The 17,124-nt window shown below is 42.1% G+C and overlaps 1 pseudogene; it reads right to left on the reverse strand.

Moving 5' to 3' along the window:
• Positions 1–279: 279 nt before the first annotated feature.
• LOC129530557 (C-terminal-binding protein 2-like) lies at positions 280–1,846 on the reverse strand (annotated as a pseudogene).
• Between the last annotated feature and the right edge of the window lie 15,278 nt (positions 1,847–17,124).

Below are 17,124 nucleotides of genomic sequence, written 5' to 3' on the forward strand. Positions count from 1 at the left end.
TTTTATTTTGATATTTGAACTGTTGATGCAACATATAAGCAGGGTGTTCAGGACCTGCTGTGCCTAAGGGACTGATAGAGGGAAAAGTTCTATTTATTCTTTGTGATGTGATGCACAGATGAAAAACTTAACACACAATAATAGAAGTTGGTCGTTAATAAATCACACCCTAGTCTTTCAGAGCTTCCGTAAGCAGACGACATTGTCAGTTTTCTAGCTCTTGTTTTAACACTGCAACAACAATGATGCATATGTCCAGAATCAGCTAAAAACGCCGTCAGATTCTTTTTCTCTTAGATTATCTATTTTTCATTGTTCCCAAATATATCTGAATGATTACCTTCCGGCATTCTCTGCTGTTGCTCGTTGGGATGCTCTCGATTGTCCCCGTGTTTTGTGGGCTTTTGGGAGAGGGCTCTTGGGAAGGATGCACCACTGTTGGGAGGTTGTCAGTCATTGGGATGTCTCCAGGGATGATGCATTCCCTGGCTGCAGGAAGTCCTCCGGGAGCCACGCCCACCATGCCTGGCAGATATCCGTAGGTAGCACCACTGAGCTCAGGATTAATTGCTTGCTGATCTATTACGGACCAAAGCGCTGATGTGACAAAGAATTCCTTGTTCACCCAGTTTCTTAAGCTTCCCGGGATGCGACTTATGATGGTTTGGCGGATCTCAGTGGCAACTGCCTCCCTCATCTCCAGCGACACCTGCTGGCTGTAGCAGGCAGTGAGAGGAGTGCAGATAAGATTCCAGGCATCTTTCAACAGACCCTGAGCAAAACTAAAGGGCTCCGACTCATTCACGTCGAGGGCTGCCCCTCGTATTCTGCCCTCCTTGAGGGTGTGTGCTCAGGCTTTCTCGTCCACCAGGCCACCACGGGCTGCGTTCACAAGGAATGCTCCCTGCCTCATCTGCTTTATGGTAAAGTCATTGATAAGGTGGTAGTTTTGTTCATTGAGATTGCAGTGCAAGGAGACGCAGTCGCTCTGATACGGCAAATCCTGCTGTGTGTAGACCCTATGCAAACCCAGGGATCGCTCGATCCCATCCTGCAAAGACCTTGGCTCGAACTGCAACCTCCTGCTGGGTGCGACCGAAGCCGATGAGGCCCAACATCTCCCCACGAATGCGGGCCTTTACTGAGGCCACCTCGCCAGTCTGCTCCACGCTCTGAACTCGCGTGCCTTCCCTCACTGCCTGGTACAGCGACCTGTTCCCCCGGTACAGATTGAGGATGTGGCCGGTGGTGGAGACGGCTGTCTCTTCCACGGCTGCGGACGGGATGCTGCACACAGAAATTTCGAGATCGCCAGCAGCCTTGATGGCCACGTTGTCGTAGCCACTGCCCACCTGCACGATCACTCTCAGGGCCTTGAAATTTTCCAGGTCCTCCCTGGTGAGGGAGATGGTGTGGTACATCATGGCGCCCAAGGCTTCGTTTAGAACTTTCTCCTGGATCTCCTGCATGGACTGAGCCTCACAGAAGGCCAGGTGGACAGGTCCTTCAGGATGGGCATGTCCACAGTGCAGTCCCGTCCATCCAGCAGAGCCACTACGAGGCGGGGTTCAGGGTGACTTTCATGATCTGGGGGCGAATTCCTCACAAATTCTGTCCAATCGCTGTCTCTTGACTTAGCGCTTATCCACAAGGGCCATTCTTTAGGGAACTTTGCAACTCTCAGATCAAAAGGCAAAGCAGTCCTCTAAGAACGTAGGGGAACTCTCAGGAGTCTGCGTGCATGACGCCACTATGAACCCAATATAAATTTGTTCACAAACTCTATAGTTCACACGATGGAGTGTCCATCTTTTTAAGGGAATACAGCTTCTTTGGTTCAAAACCATTTAAGGTGATGAAACCCGTTTGCTTGCAACTCCGCCACAATCGCGCAGCCACCAACGAATCTCACCACGACCCCAGGCCGAAGCCGCCTCCATTCCCAGGGATCGCGGACTCCGGGCGCTCTAGACCTGGGGTCGTGGTGAGATTCTCCCTTGGATGCCCCTGTTCTACAGTAAAGGAAATATCTTTGGAATGTAAAAAGAGAAAATAATAAGCATCACCCCAATAGGCAAGAATGAACAAATAACAAAGATGAGAGGTGCAAAGGCCAAGGAGGAAACTTTAAAAATGTGATGTGGGAAGTTCTGCTTCAATGAAATTCGTTCTGGAAAATCCTAGATTTACTTCTTTTGCTGCCACAGATGCACATTTCCTACCCTATGCTTATTATGCTCCTAAATCTTCTAAGGCTCCTCCTGTCCCTCCACTAATATTCCAGGGCTTTCACAGTGACAGCCAAAGCTCTCCTCTTCTTTCTGTTATTCCCTTGAAGGCCTTGCGGTCTGAGTGCTTTTCCATTGTTTTGGGGGATCTGGGGAAATCTGCACATTTTGCGAGACTTCTATATTAAGCTATTTTGTAAAAATCTGTGCCTCATGTCAGAATTTTGTGAGTAAAAGTGCAGGCATTGGGGTTTGGTTCACATATTTCAGAAACACCAAGGACAAATGTTTCTGCTTCATAATTTTCAGTCCTATGATTTCAAATGTGATCCTGCAAAAAAATCGGAAAAACTTTTATCAGAGCCCAAAGCACTTCAGCACATATGATATAGTGAAGCTTCTATTTCACTTTATTCTTTTTTTCATCTCTGGTAATGTAGGTCAAAAAGTTTTCTTTTCATTGGTAGAAATTAACTTAAAAACGTGAACTCTCTATGCCAAGCACCTCACCTGTGGAATAGTTTATTGCATCTATTCACCTCAAGGAATTTTTAAAGACCTTAATGCTATAGAAAAACTTAGAAACCTGCCAAGAATAGAATAAATTCTTGTTACATTATTTCTTATTGAGTTATTTTATTATTTAATCTTATATAAAGCTTAGTGGGACTGTGATCTTCACGTTTTCACTTTTTGATTTTTATGTATCCCAAATTAGCCTATAATTTTAGCTTCAGGGATTTCAGAATAGCATACTTGAATTTATGTGTTATATAAAAAGTGAATTACTTAGTATGCACCTCACATTAATAAAATTTCAGTTTGTGTGTCTAAGTTTACTGCATAGAAAAACTTACCATTAGTGTTTCTATTTACTTTCCTCAACATTATCTGAATGATAATATAATTTATTTCTCATTGCTTATTATATAGTAGTGTTTCATTGCATATTTTCCAATATTCATGTTGTTCCCATATTTAAAAATGTAAAGCTTTTCTTTACTTAAAAAAATAAATTATAGGCCAGTGCAGTGGCTCACGCTTGTAATCCCAGCACTTTAAGAGGCTGAGGTGGGTGGATCACAATGTCAGGAGTTCAAGACCAGCCTGGCCAACATGGTGAAACCCCGTCTCCACTAAAACCACAAAAAGAATGAGCAGGGCATGCGGGCGGGTGCCTATAATTCCAGCTACTCGGGAGGCTGGGGCAGATAATTGCTTGAGCCTGGGAGGTGGAGGATGCAGTGAGCCGAGGTCTCGCCACTACATTCCAGCCTGGGTAACAGAGCGAGACTCATTGAAATCCTCAATAAAATTTTCTTCTAAATGTTCTTTATAGAAGATTATAATGCATTTGTTGTGAAATTTTGTTACTCTAGCCATATGCTAATAATTCAAAATCTGTTCTTTATGAGTGTCCAGTTATGGTTGAATATTGCAGTTATCTAGAAAGAGTCTTCTTCAGTTGCATGATTTGTTTATTCAGTATTTCACAGGTTAATGTTTATCTAATTTTGTTTTGTAACATTTTATATTCCTGTATTTTCCTGTTAGGATAGGCTGTCTTACATCATTTAATTGTGTTTTTAGTTTCTGCTTATATGTTATAATTTTTTATGACTATATTTAACTGTGTACACTTTAAAAGAGTGTAAAAAAAGTCAAATATGAATCAACCATATGTGTATTGCCAACAGAATTCTCTGTTCGTTTGACTGTATAAACATTACTCACGCTTTATTTATGACTTCTGTATTTATTTAATTAGTTGGTGGTCAATTATTTTTTTAATCCTCTCTGGGTGAGTAGTTGTGGAAATTGCCCTAATTTCCACAGCTATGTATTAATGAATCTATATTACATTTGCGTGAGGAAAACACTTCTGTGATGAGAAGGTAATTTTTTTTTTTTTTTTTTTTGACCACAGAAGTTTTTATTGCCCTCCTGCTCCGCAAAGGGACGTTGCTTCTGCTGGCTTAGCACCTCAAGACGTCTGTGATGTTGGCCTCAGACACCATTTTGCCGTCCACTATCCTGTGGGTGTTGGTCTTTTGGATGCTTTGCAGGTATTTGCTGCTGTCCAGAATACCGCCAAGATTGAAGTCCTTCCCATCTTCTAGCAGACGGCAGTAGGTGGCAATCTCTGTGAAATGGGATACAGAGATCCAGGAGCCCCAGACCCCACGCCTGCATAGAAGCTCGCCGCGCTGCTGACCTGCTGAGCACTTTAGCTGGGCGACTGGACAGATCCCAGGGACAGGTAGTAGTTGATGGAGAAGGTGTGGAGCAAGTGGTGAAGCTCGCTGTGTACGGGGAGGAAAGCGAGAGGACAGGACTCAGGTTTTGCCGAGGTCCTGAAGATAATTATTGAAATGCATTAAAATGGTATCTCACTTAGATATTATTATTGTTTACATTGTTATAAGAAACATATAAAATTGGCAATTATTTACAATTTTACAATAATCTACAATGACAATAATTATATAGTTTAGACTTTTCAGCACATTGACATTATTCGACATATCTCTAGAACATTTTTATCTTACAAAACTAAAACTCAATACACCTGAAACAACTGCCTGTCTTCTCCTTTGTTCAGCCCTTTACAAATGCTATCTTATTCTCTGTTTCTAAGGATGTTACTACTTTATATATTTTATACATGTGGATACACTCAGTATCTGTCTTGTAGCTGGCTTATTTTATTTAGCATAATGTCATCAAGATTTTATTTTTATTATAGATAAAATGTTTTCTGCTTTTCAAAAGCTGGGTAATATTCTATGGTTTTTATATTCCAAATTGTACTCATTCGTTTGTTTGTTGAGGGAAGTATGGATTGCTTTAACCTATTGATTTTTGTAAGTAAAGCTACAATAAATATGTGAGAGTTTACATCTTTTTTGCATTCTGTTTTATTAGTCTATTTGTCTGTCTTTATGCCAGTAACAAACTACTTAGATTACTGTAGATTTGTAACAGGTTTTGAAAACAGGAATTGTAATGTTTCCAAAATTTTTCTCTTTTTGAAAACTGTAGAGTTCTTTGTGGTCTCCTGAAATTCCATATACTTTCGGGAGTCACATTTTCTGTATCTGTCAAAAATAAAATTAAGAATTTTATAGGGATTGTATTAAATCTGTAGGTCACTTTTGGCATTATAGACATGTTCAAAATATTAAGTTTTCTAACTCTTGAACAGAAGCATGTTCAAGAGAAAATTGCTTAATTTTTACATATTTGTGAATTTTATGAATTTTCTTCTGTTATTGGTTGCTAGTTTTCATCCTTTTTGGTCAGAAATTATGTATGTAACATTCAATTTTTTTATTATACTTTAATTTATAGGGTACATGTGCAGAACGTGAAGGTTTGTTACACAGGTATACATGTGCCATGTTGGTTTGCTGCTCCCATCAACTCATCATTTACATTAGGTATTTCTCCTAACGCTATTCCTTTCATAGTCCCTCACCCCCAAACAGGCCCCAATGTGAGATGTTCTGCGCCCTGTGTCCATGTGTTCTCATTGTTCAACTCCAACCTATAAGTGAGAGGTTGTGGTGTTTGGTTTTCTGTCCTTGTGATAGTTTGCTGAGAATGATGGTTTCCAGCTTCATCCATGTCCCTGCAAAGGACATGAACCCATCCTTTTTTATGGCTGCATAGTATTCCATGCTGTATATGCTCCACAATTTCTTAATCCAGTCTATCATTGATGGACATTTGGGTTGGTTCCAAGACTTTGCTATTGTGAATAATGCCGCAATGAACATATGCGTGTGTGTGTCTTTATAGTAGCGTGATTTATAACTCTTTGGGTATATACCCAGTAATGGGATTGATGAGTCAAAAAGTATTTCTGGTTCTAGATCCCTGAGGAATCACCACACTGTCTTCCACAATGGTTGAACTAATTTACACTCCTACCCACAGTGTAAAAGTGTTTCTATTTTTCCACATCCTCTCCAGCATCTGTTGTTTCCTGAAATTTTAAAGATCGTCATTCTAACTGGCGTGAGATGGTATCTCATTGTGGATTTGATTAGCATTTCTCTGATGAACAATGATGATGAGCAATTTTTCATATGTCTGTTGGCTGCATAAATGTCTTCCTTTGAAAAGTGTCTGTTATATCCTTTGCCCACTTTTTGATGGGTTTTCTTTTTCTTGTAAATTTGTTTTAGCTATTTGTAGATTCTTGATATTAGCCCTTTGTCAGATGGGTAGATTGCAAAAATTCTCTCCCATTCTGTAGGTTGCCTGTTCAATCTGATAATAGTTTTGTTTGCACCCTGGTTTCGAACCAGGTACGCTAGGGTCCCGAGGACATGAGCAAGGGCTGATGGGAAGGCACTTTCGTGCATGGGGGACACAGGCCCCACTTCTCGGCGGTGAGGTTTTCTTTCTTTTTTTTTTTTCCCCTGCCACATGTGACTCACCTCCCCTCCCTCAAACCTAACCTTCCCCTCAGGGGCCTTCTGCCCGCTTTGCGGTACCCATAGCGGGACCGAGACGCTCCCTGGGTTCGAACCAGGGACGCCAGGGTCCCGGGGCCATGTGCAGGGGCTGATGGGAAGGCACTTTCGTCCGTGGGGGACCCAGGAACGCTTCTCGGCGGCGCGTTTTTTTTTTTTTTTCTGCCACAGGTGACTAACCTCCCCTCCCTCACACCTTACCTTCCCCGCAGGGACCTCCTGCCCACTTTGAGGTATCCCTAGTGGGCCCGAGACGCTCCTTGTGTTCAACCAGTGATGCCAGGGTCCCCGGGACCCAGAGCACAGGCTGATGGGAAGGCACATTCGTCCGTGGGGGACCCAGTCTCGGCTTCTCGACGGCTCGGGTTTTTTTTTCCTGTCACAGGTGCCTCCCCTCCCCTCTCTCAAACCTAACCTTCCCCTCAAGGACCTTCTGCCAGCTTTGGAGTACGCCTAGCGGGCCCGAGACGCACCCTGGGTTCAAACCAGGGAAGCCAGGTTCCCGGGGCCATGCTCAGGGGCTGATGGGAAGGCACTTTCTTATGTGATGGACACAGGCCCGCTTCTTGGTGGCGCTGTGTTTTTTTTTTTTTTGGTTTTTTTTCCTGCCACAATTGCCTCCCATACCCTCCCTCAAACCTAACCTTCCCACTCGGGGGCCTTCTGCCCGCTTTGGAGTACCCCTATCGGGCCCGAGACGCACCCTGGGCTCAAACCAGAGATGCCAGGGTCCCGGGGCCATGCGCAGGGGCTGATGGGAAGGCACTTTCGTCCTTGGGGGACCCAGGAATGCGTCTCGACGCTGTTTTTTTTTTTTTTTTTTCTGCCACAGGTGCCTCACCTTCCTTTCCTCAAACCTAACCTTCCCCTCAGGGGCCTTCTGCCCACTTTGGGGTACCTCTAGCGGGCCTGAGTCTCTCCCTGGGTTCGAACCAGGGACGCCAGAGTCCCCAAGGCCCAATGCAGGGACTGATGGGAAGGCACTTTCGTCCATGGGGGAACCAGGAACGCTTCTTGGCGGCGAGTTTTTTTTTGTTTTGTTTTGCGTTTTTTTTTTCTGACACAGGTGCCTCACCTGCCCTCCCTCAAACCTTACCTTCCCCTTAGGAACCTTCTGCCCTCTTTGGGTACCCCTAGCGGGCCCTTTACAAGAAGCTCTTTAGTTTAAGTAGATCCCGTTTGTCAATTTTGGCTTTGTTGCCATCGCTTTTGGTGTTTTAGTCGTGAAATCTTTGTCCATGCCTACGGTATTGCCTAGGTTTTCTTCTAAGTTTTTATGGTTTTAGGTCTTACATTTAAGTCTTTAATCCATCTTCACTAATTTTTGTATACAGTGTAAGGAAGGGATCCAGTTTCAGTTTTCTGCATATGGCCAGCCAGTTTTCCCAGCACCATTTATTAAATAAGGAATCCTTTCCCCATTGCTTGTTTTTGTCAGTTTTTTCAAAGATCGGATGGTTGTAGATGTTTGGTGTTATTTCTGAGGCCTCTGTTCTGTTCCATTGGCCTATGTATCTGTTTTGGTACCAGTACCATGCTGCTTTCCTTGCTGTAGCCTTGTATTATAGATTGAAGTCAGGTAGCGTGATGCCTCCAACTTTGTTCTTTTTGCTTAGGATTGTCTTGACTATGCGGGCTCTTTTTTGGTTCCATATGAACTTCAAGGTAGTTTTTTCCAATTCTGTGAAGAAAGTCAATGGTAGCTTGATGGGGATGACATTGAATCTATAAATTACCTCAGGCAGCATGGCCATTTTCACAATATTGATTCTTCCTTTCCATGAGCACGGAATGTTCTTCCATTTGTTTGTGTCCTCTTTTATTTCGTTGAGCAGTGGTTTGTAGTTCTCCTTGAAGAGGTCCTTCACATCCCTTGTAAGTTGGATTCCTAGGTATTTTATTATCTTTGAAGCAATTGTGAATGGGAGTTCACTCATGATTTGACTCTCTGTATCTTATTGTAGGAATGTTTGTGATTTTTGGACATTGATTTTCTATCCTCAGACTTTGCTGAAGTTGCTTATCAGCTTAGGAGATTTTTGGCTGAGACGACGGAGTTTTCTAAATATACAATCATGTCATCTGAAAACAGGGACAATTTGGCTTCCTCTTTTCCTAGTTGAATATACTTTATTTCTTTCTCTTGCCTGATTGCCCTGGCCATAACTTCCAACACTATGTGGAATAGGAGTGATGAGAGAGGACATTCTTGTCTTGTGCCGGTTTTCAAAGGGAGTGCTTCCAGTTTTTGCCCATTCTGTATGATATTGGTTGTGAGTTTCTCATAAATAGCTCCTATTATTTTGAGATACATTCCATCAATATGTAGTTTATTGAGCGTTTTTTAGCATGAAAGGCTGTTGAATTTTTTCGAAGGCCTTTTCTGCATCTATTGAGATAATCGTGGTTTTCGTCATTTGTTCTGTTTATGTGATGGATTATGTTTACTGATATGCATATGTTGAACCTGCATCCCAGGGATTAAGCACACTTGATCTTGGTGGCTAAGCTTTTTGAAGTGCTGCCTGATTCGGTTTGCCAGTATTTTATTGAGAATGTTTGCATCGATGTTCATGAGGAATATTGGCTTAAAATTTTCTCTTTTTGTTGTGTCTTTGCCAGACTTTGGTATCAGGATGATGCTGGTCTCATGAAATGAGTTAGAGAGGATTCCCTCTTTTTCCATTGATTGGAATAGTTTCAGAAGGGATGGTACCAGCTCCCCTTTGTACCTCTGGTAGAATGCGGCTGTGAATCCATCTGGTCCTCGACTTTTTTTGGTTGGTAGGCTATTAATTATTGCCTCAATTTCAGAACCTGTTATAGGTCTATTCAGAGATTCAACTTCTTCCTGGTGTAGTCTTGTGGGGGGTGTATATGTCCAGGAATTTACCCATTTCTTCTAGATTTTCTAGTTTATTTGCGTAGAGGTGTTTATAATATTCTCTGATGGTAGTTTGTATTTCTGTGGGATCAGGGGTGATAGCCCCTTTATCATTTTTTATTGCTTCTCTTTGATTCTTTTCTCTTTTCTTTATTAGTCTTGCTAGCAGTCTATCTATTTTGTTGATCTTTTCAAAAAATAGCTCCTGGATTCATTGATTTTTTGAATTTTTTTAACATTCAATTTTTCAAAAATTCTGTTAAGAATTGTTTTTTGGCTTAATAGTTATTTTTAGGAGAATGTTTCATGAGCTTTTGAGAAGATTGTGAGTTTTGTTTTTGTGTAGAGTGTTCTCTATGCATCTGTTATATCTAATTGCTTTACAGTATTTTCATGTCGTCTGTTTACTTTTTAATATTCTATCTGGATTTTTATTAATTACAGAACTGGTGTATTAAAATATTATACTTTTAATATATTGCTGTTTTTGCTTATGTTCTGTCAAGATATTATTGATATATTTAAAAATACTCATGTAAGGGGCATACATATTTGTGTGTATACATAATTAGATATATACACACAATTATATAAATGTGTATAATTGTCATAGGTTTCCAGTGAATAAACCCTTTTATTATTTTGTCCTTTGTTTTTTTGACAATTTGAATTTATAATATATTTTATAAACTAAGTTATTTAAAAAGCATTTTGCATACTATAATTGTGACATAGTCTGTCCTCATTTGGTTATGATTTGCATAATTTTTGGATGCATCTTGCCAGATTTAGTCTGTTTTTGTTACTATAGAGTACGATGGCTCATATCTGTCATCCTAGCATTTTAGGAGATTGAGGTGGGAGGATCACTTGAGACCAGGAGTTTGAGACCAGCCTGGGAAACAAAGCCATACCAAGTCTCTAAAATAAATAAATGAAATAAATTGAGTCCCTTTAGACAGATGTAGTTAGATTTTCTTTCTTTTTTTTTTTAATTCCTATACTCAATTTATGACTTTTGGTTGAGAAGTTTAGTTTGAGAGTAGTTACATAATTTCCTGCATTTGAAGGAATTACTTTTGACACTTTGTGGAGTAAAAGTTAAATATTAAATTTGAACTCAATTGAATCTGGACTCAAACAATGGTCACCAAGTCCTGGAACACGTTGTGTGACCCCCTTCAGGCTTTCATCCAGCGCTGTTTCGGATAAATCTCTATTTCAATTTATTCCTATATGTTAGTTACTGAAAAGCAACAGACAATCACAAAAAACAAGTTGACCTTTTTCTTTTCCTTGAGCCCAGAAATGAAGTGCCCTCCTGACTGGACGTCATGCCAGATAACTCGTTACAAAAAGAGCTAGGGTTCCAGACTGTGCCAAAATTTCATGAGATCTCTTCTCGTCTGTTCACGGACAAGTGGCCAACTCTGGAGCCCAGGCTGTTGTTTCGCTGTCTGGTAGTGAATCCTCCATAGTCTGATGAGTGTAAGTATATATATCTCTTTTCCCTTCTCTCCGTCCCATTGCAACTTGCTTATTATATCATTTGCTTATTATATCTGCATTGCCATTTACGTGGGATAAAGTTTGTTTACCCTTAAAGGTATTGTGTGTGTGTGTCTTTCCTTCTCACCTTGAGCATTCCCTGCACAGAACATTTTTGGTGTCATGAACAGGATCCGAAAGCGAAGGCAAAATCATGCCATTTTTTGGTGCACGGACCAGACTGGGAGCTCGGGGACTTTCCATATCTTCAGAAGGGAACTCCCCTAGTTCTTCCCCTTGGCCATTCAGTGGTCCAAGGGAGCTGGCCTTTGTAAAAATTGGGGATCTAAGTTAGTGCATTTTGAATCATTGGCTGTGTGTGAGGAGGTGCAGGGAATGCCAGTTGGTAAATGGGATGCTGAGGGAATTTCCCGGCATGGATGGTGCTTGCTTACTGCTTATAAGTTAATGTGTCAAGATAGGAATCAGCTGCTACAACAGAAATGTAAGCCAGAAAAGAAAATGCTAATCTGACTTCCAGGCTGGCCCTGGCCCATGGCCAGGCCTATGTCTTGACTGATCAGCCTCAAAGTTATCAGCCTATTGCTGAAAAAAGCAGCTGCCTGAGTGGCCCAGTCAGGGTAAACTGAAGAACTAGTCATCTGGGGCTTGGAGCCGGTAAAAACCCAAATCCTATCTCAAGGATGGGAAGTTAACCCTAGTAAAATTCAAGGACCTGCACGAACTGTAAAGTTCCTTGGCATCCTATGGAATGCAGGGAAACGGTCCATTTTACCAAAGGCTAAGGCTAAAATACTAGAATTTGCAGCCCTACCACTGAAAAGGAGGTCCAAAATTGTATTGGTTTGTTTGGATTCTGGAGACATCATATTCCCCACTTGGGTAACATTTTACAACCTCTGCATGCAGTCACTAGAAAACGCTATGACTTTCACTGAAGACAGAAAGAGAGCGTGGCTTTTCAACAAGCCAAACAAGCAGAGCAACAGTATGGCCCTTACAGGATGGGCCAGTAGAACTGCAAGTAACTGTCCTAGATCAACACGCTAATTGGAGCCTTAGGTAGAAACAAGATGGGAAGAGATACATTTGGGGTTTTAGACCCAGAAGCTGTCAGAGGCTAGCAAAGCTTATACTCTTTGAGAAGCAGCTGTTGGCCTGCTACTGGGCTTTACAAGAAGCAGAACACCTTTGTTTTAATCATGATGTTTTTATGAGGCCCCAAATTCCTATTATGACTTGGGTTATGAGCTCCCTCAAACCTCATTGGATAGGGTACACTCAAGAAAGTAAATGGAAATGGCACATACAAGACCAGGCTAAGCCGGAACCAAAACGGGTATCATTTTTAAATGAGGATGTGCAAAACTTGCTAGCTCAGCAAACCACTGAGCAAGTCCTGCAGATAGGGAAGGAAACCTCCCCTGCCCAATGGGGCAAATCCTTTAAAGAACTAAGCCCAGAGGATCAGAAACATGCTTGGTTTGCTGATGGTTCCACCAAATACATTGATGGGACCCAATGCTGGGAGGCCGTGGCTTATAATCCTGTTAAAAGCATAAGCATTTCTGAAGAAGGGAGGGGTGTTAGCAGCCAGCTGGCTGATCTAGAATTTGTTCTCTGAACTATACAGGAGGAGGCCAGAGGGATTTGTTACTTGTATACCTACTCTTGCTTAGCAGAAAATGGTCTTACTACCTAGTTGCCCGAATGGCAATGAAACAAATGGTGAATTACGAATGAAGAGGTTTAGAGAAAACAATACTAGGAAGATATCTGAATCCTGGTGCAGACAACCACTATTGGTGTTTTCCAGATTGATGCTCATGCATCTCTGCTTTCTCTTGACAGACTATTCCATCAGCAGGTAGGTCAACAGGTGTGAGATTCGGAACCTTAACATTGGGCTGTGTTCATGTGAAAAGATGACAATATTTGCTCTTGGCTCAGTATACATATGAGTATCACAATCTCACCTTTGTTCTGGGCCCTATCAGGACACTCTCTTCACCACATGAAGCCTTTATAGAGTATGCATGAATGTAGCAATTCTCTCTGAAACCTTAAGCAGGCACAGACCCCTCCTTGTACCTTTAGCTTTAAGCCCTGGTATGACAGTCAACATCTTTCTACTTGGATGGGTCCAAATAAGAGTTCTTAACTGCCTATGAGCTGCGTTTAAAAATGAGTCACCATCCCACCTGTGGCTGGATGTTCACATATGAAAGTCAGAATCCCAACTGTGGACTATGTCTGCATGTGTAATTCAGGACCTCAAGAGTGGGCTCTCTCCACGTGTGATAGAGACCATCCTGAATATTGGTGGGGTGTGAATCTGAGAAGCATAATCTCACCAGTGTGCTGAGCCCTTTGGTGACAATTTCTCTACCATAGTTTACACAATATGCAAGACAGTGGTACTCCTCCGTGTGACATATCACTGGGTCTTGCACATAGGTAATCTGAGTCTCCTCTCCTGCCTTGGAATGCTCACAGGAGGCATTGGGACATACCACTGAACCTGATATTCAGGTTATGTGACTGTCTTTCCTGTGCTCTGTCCATGGGCTTTTGTGACATATTTCTGGGTCCAAAACACAGGCGACGTAGCTCTCCTGTCTGGATCCTGCCTAGAGAGGGCATGGTGGTGTATTCCTGCACCAGCCACCAGATGATGTAACTGTATCTTCTGTCTAGTCCCTGCTTACAGGGTGAATTGTGACTTATCGCTAGGTGCAGCATTTAGCTGATATGACTCTTCCCTTTTTTCAGGTTCTGCCCACGGGGGAGATTGTGACATATCGATGGGTAAGACACCAAACTGATTTTACTCTTTTGTCTTTGTTCTGTCCTTAGAAGGCATTGGGACATATTGCTGAACCAGCACCAAGGTAATGTAAGTGTCCTACCTGAACCCTGCCCACAGGGAGCATTGTGACATATCTCTTAGCCCATGAACTATTTGATATGTCTCTATTCTCTTACTTGGACTTTGCCCATGACAAAGATTGTGACGTATTTCTTGGTCCAGTGCTTAGGTAATGTGATTCTCCTCTCCAGCCAAAGACATGCCCACAGAAGTAAGAGTGACATCTCTGGGCCTAGCCCACAGGTGATGTGACCCTTATCCCTTGTTTCTGCCCAGTGGAGTCATTGTGATGTATCTCTGAGACCATTATTAGAATGAAGTGACTCTCCTGTTCTTACTGCAACCTGTCCACAGTGGGGATGATGGTGTATCACTTAGGCCAGCACATATGTGGTGTGACTCTCTTCTCATGCCTGTGCCCTGCGCCCTGGGCTAATTGTGACATATAACTAGGCCCCTCCCATAGGATATGCAACATATCCCTGTGATAACACTCTTTGTACCATTTAAGGGCTTTATATAGTATAAGAGAGAGTGGTATTCCTCTAAGACCCTCATACAAAGAGAAGATTTAGGACCTACCGATTTTCCAAAGCCTCACTAGGAAAAACAGCATTTCCGTTAGCGGCAGGTTTGAGGTATGAGAGTCATTATTACACCTGTGAGCTGGCCAAGATATATGTTTTAATCTCTCCTCTGGGTAGGGAGTGAGCAGGAGAGTCGCATCACCTGGATGCTTGGCCAAACATCTGTCAATATCTTCCCTGATGGCAGGGACCAAGTAGGAGAGTCACATACCTAAGGCTGGGCCAGGGATATGTAACAATCTTTTATGAGGTCGGAGGCTAGGAAGGGAGTCCCATCACTTGTGTGCTCACCCGGGATATGTTATAATCCCCTCCTGAAATCAGTACAAGCAGCAGAGTCAAATAACCTGAATATTGAGCTCAGTGATATGTCACCACACTCCCTGTGGGTAAAGCCATGGCAGGAGAGACACATCACCTGATTACTGATTACTGGGCCCAGTGATATGTCAGGATCTTTCCTGTGGGCAAGGTGCAGGCAGAAAGGAGAGTCACATCATCTGGTGATGGAGGCAGAAATATGCTACAAGGCAGAAATATGCTCTGCCTCCCGGTGGACAGAATTCAGTCAGGAGCCCCCAATCTCCTAGCTGTTAATTTCAGCGATATGTTACAATGCTCCCTGTGGGCAGCACAAGGCGAGAGAATACAGTCACATCACCTACATTCTAGGTCCAATGATATGTCCCAATTTTATTTGTGAGCTGGGCTGAAACAGAAGAGTCTAGTCACTCAGGTTGTGGACAAATGTGTATGTTTGTCACAATGACACCTGCAGGAAGTTCCAGAGATGGGATGAATCCCGCACATATTCTGGTTTTAGGCATGAGAGTGAACACCTTCTGTATGTTTGATCTAAGTACACAAGTCACTATCTCAATAGTGGACTAAATTTGTGCATGGCAGCCCCATTTTCTCTTGCAGACTTTCTCCCTTAATTGAAATCACGGCTTCACAGGTGTGCTGACTCATGATCTGAGAGTCATCAACACATCTGTGACTCTCACATATGAGAGTCAGTTTTTCAACTTTTTTTAATGGTACTTTAAGTTTTAGGGTACATGTGCACAACGTGCAGGTTTGTTACATATGTATACATGTGCCATGCTGGTGTGCTGCTCCTATTATCTCCTCATTTACATTAGGTATATCTCCTAATGCTATCCCTTCCCCCTCCCCCATCCCACCACAGGCCCCGGTGTGTGATGCTCTCCTTCCTGTGTCCAAGTGTTCTCATTGTTCAATTCCCACCTAGGAGTGAGAACATGAGGTGTTTGGTTTTTTGTTCTTGCGATAGTTTGCTGAGAATGATGGTTTCCAGCTTCATCCATGTCCTTACGAAGGACACGAACTCATCATTTTTTATGGTTGCATAGTATTCCATGGTGCATATGTGCCACATTTTCTTAATCCAGTCTATCATTCTTGGACATTTGGGTTGGTTCCAAGTCTTTTCTATTGTGAATAATGCCACAATGAACATATGTGTGCATGTGTCTTTATAGCAGCACAGCACGGTACTGGTACCAAAAGGAACAGAACAGAGCCCTCAGAAATAGTGCCACACATCTGCAACTATCTGATCTTTGAAAAAACTTGACAAAAACAAGAAATGGGGAAATTATTCCCTATTTAATAAGTGGTGCTGGGAAAACTGGCTAGCCATATGTAGAAAGCTGAAAATGGATTCCATCCTTACACCTTACACAAAAGTTAATTCAAGATGTATTAAAGACTTAAATGTTAGACCTAAAACCATAAAAACCCTAGAAGAAAACCTAGGCAATACCATTCAGGACATAGGCATGGGCAAGGACTTCATGTCTAAAACACAAAAGCAATGGCGACAAAAGCCACAATTGACAAATGGTATCTAATTAAACTAAAGAGCTTCTGCACAGCAAAAGAAACTACAATCAGAGTGAACAGGCAACCTACAGAATGGTAGAAAATTTTTTCAATCTACTCATCTGACAAAGGGCTAATACCCAGAATCCACAAAGAACTCAAACAAATTTATCAGAAAAAAGCAAACAAACACATCAACAAGTGGGCGAGGATGTGAACAGACAGTTCTCAAAAGAAGACATTTATGCAGCCAAAAGACACGTGAAAAAAATCTCAATTTTTCAACTTTTGAAACTGCCTTTGGGTATGGGATTCAGAGCCTCAAAAGTGAACTATGATCATGTGAAAGAACGACAATCTTTAATGTTGGCTGGGTGTGCATCCCAATGTCATTATATTACTGTGTGCTGAGCCCTATTAGGACTTTCTGTGTTGCACCTGAGGGTTTTATATGGTATGCATGACAGTCTCAATTCTTTCAGAGATTTTCATGCTGGTATGGACCCATGATCAAACCTGTGGCCCTAAGCCTATATATGAGTCAACATCTTTACAATTGGTGGGGTCCAGATCAGAGAATCATCACCTTTCTATGCGCTGGGTTTATAATGAAGTTCCCATTCCAACTGTGGCCAGATCTTTACATATGAGATTCGCAATTCCAACTATAAACTGCATTCATGTGTGAAATCCAGGACCTCACCAGTGGGTTCTGTTT

The sequence above is a fragment of the Gorilla gorilla genome, chromosome 23 (assembly GCF_029281585.2).
Source record: "Gorilla gorilla gorilla isolate KB3781 chromosome 23, NHGRI_mGorGor1-v2.1_pri, whole genome shotgun sequence".
Taxonomy (NCBI): Eukaryota; Metazoa; Chordata; class Mammalia; order Primates; family Hominidae; genus Gorilla; species Gorilla gorilla.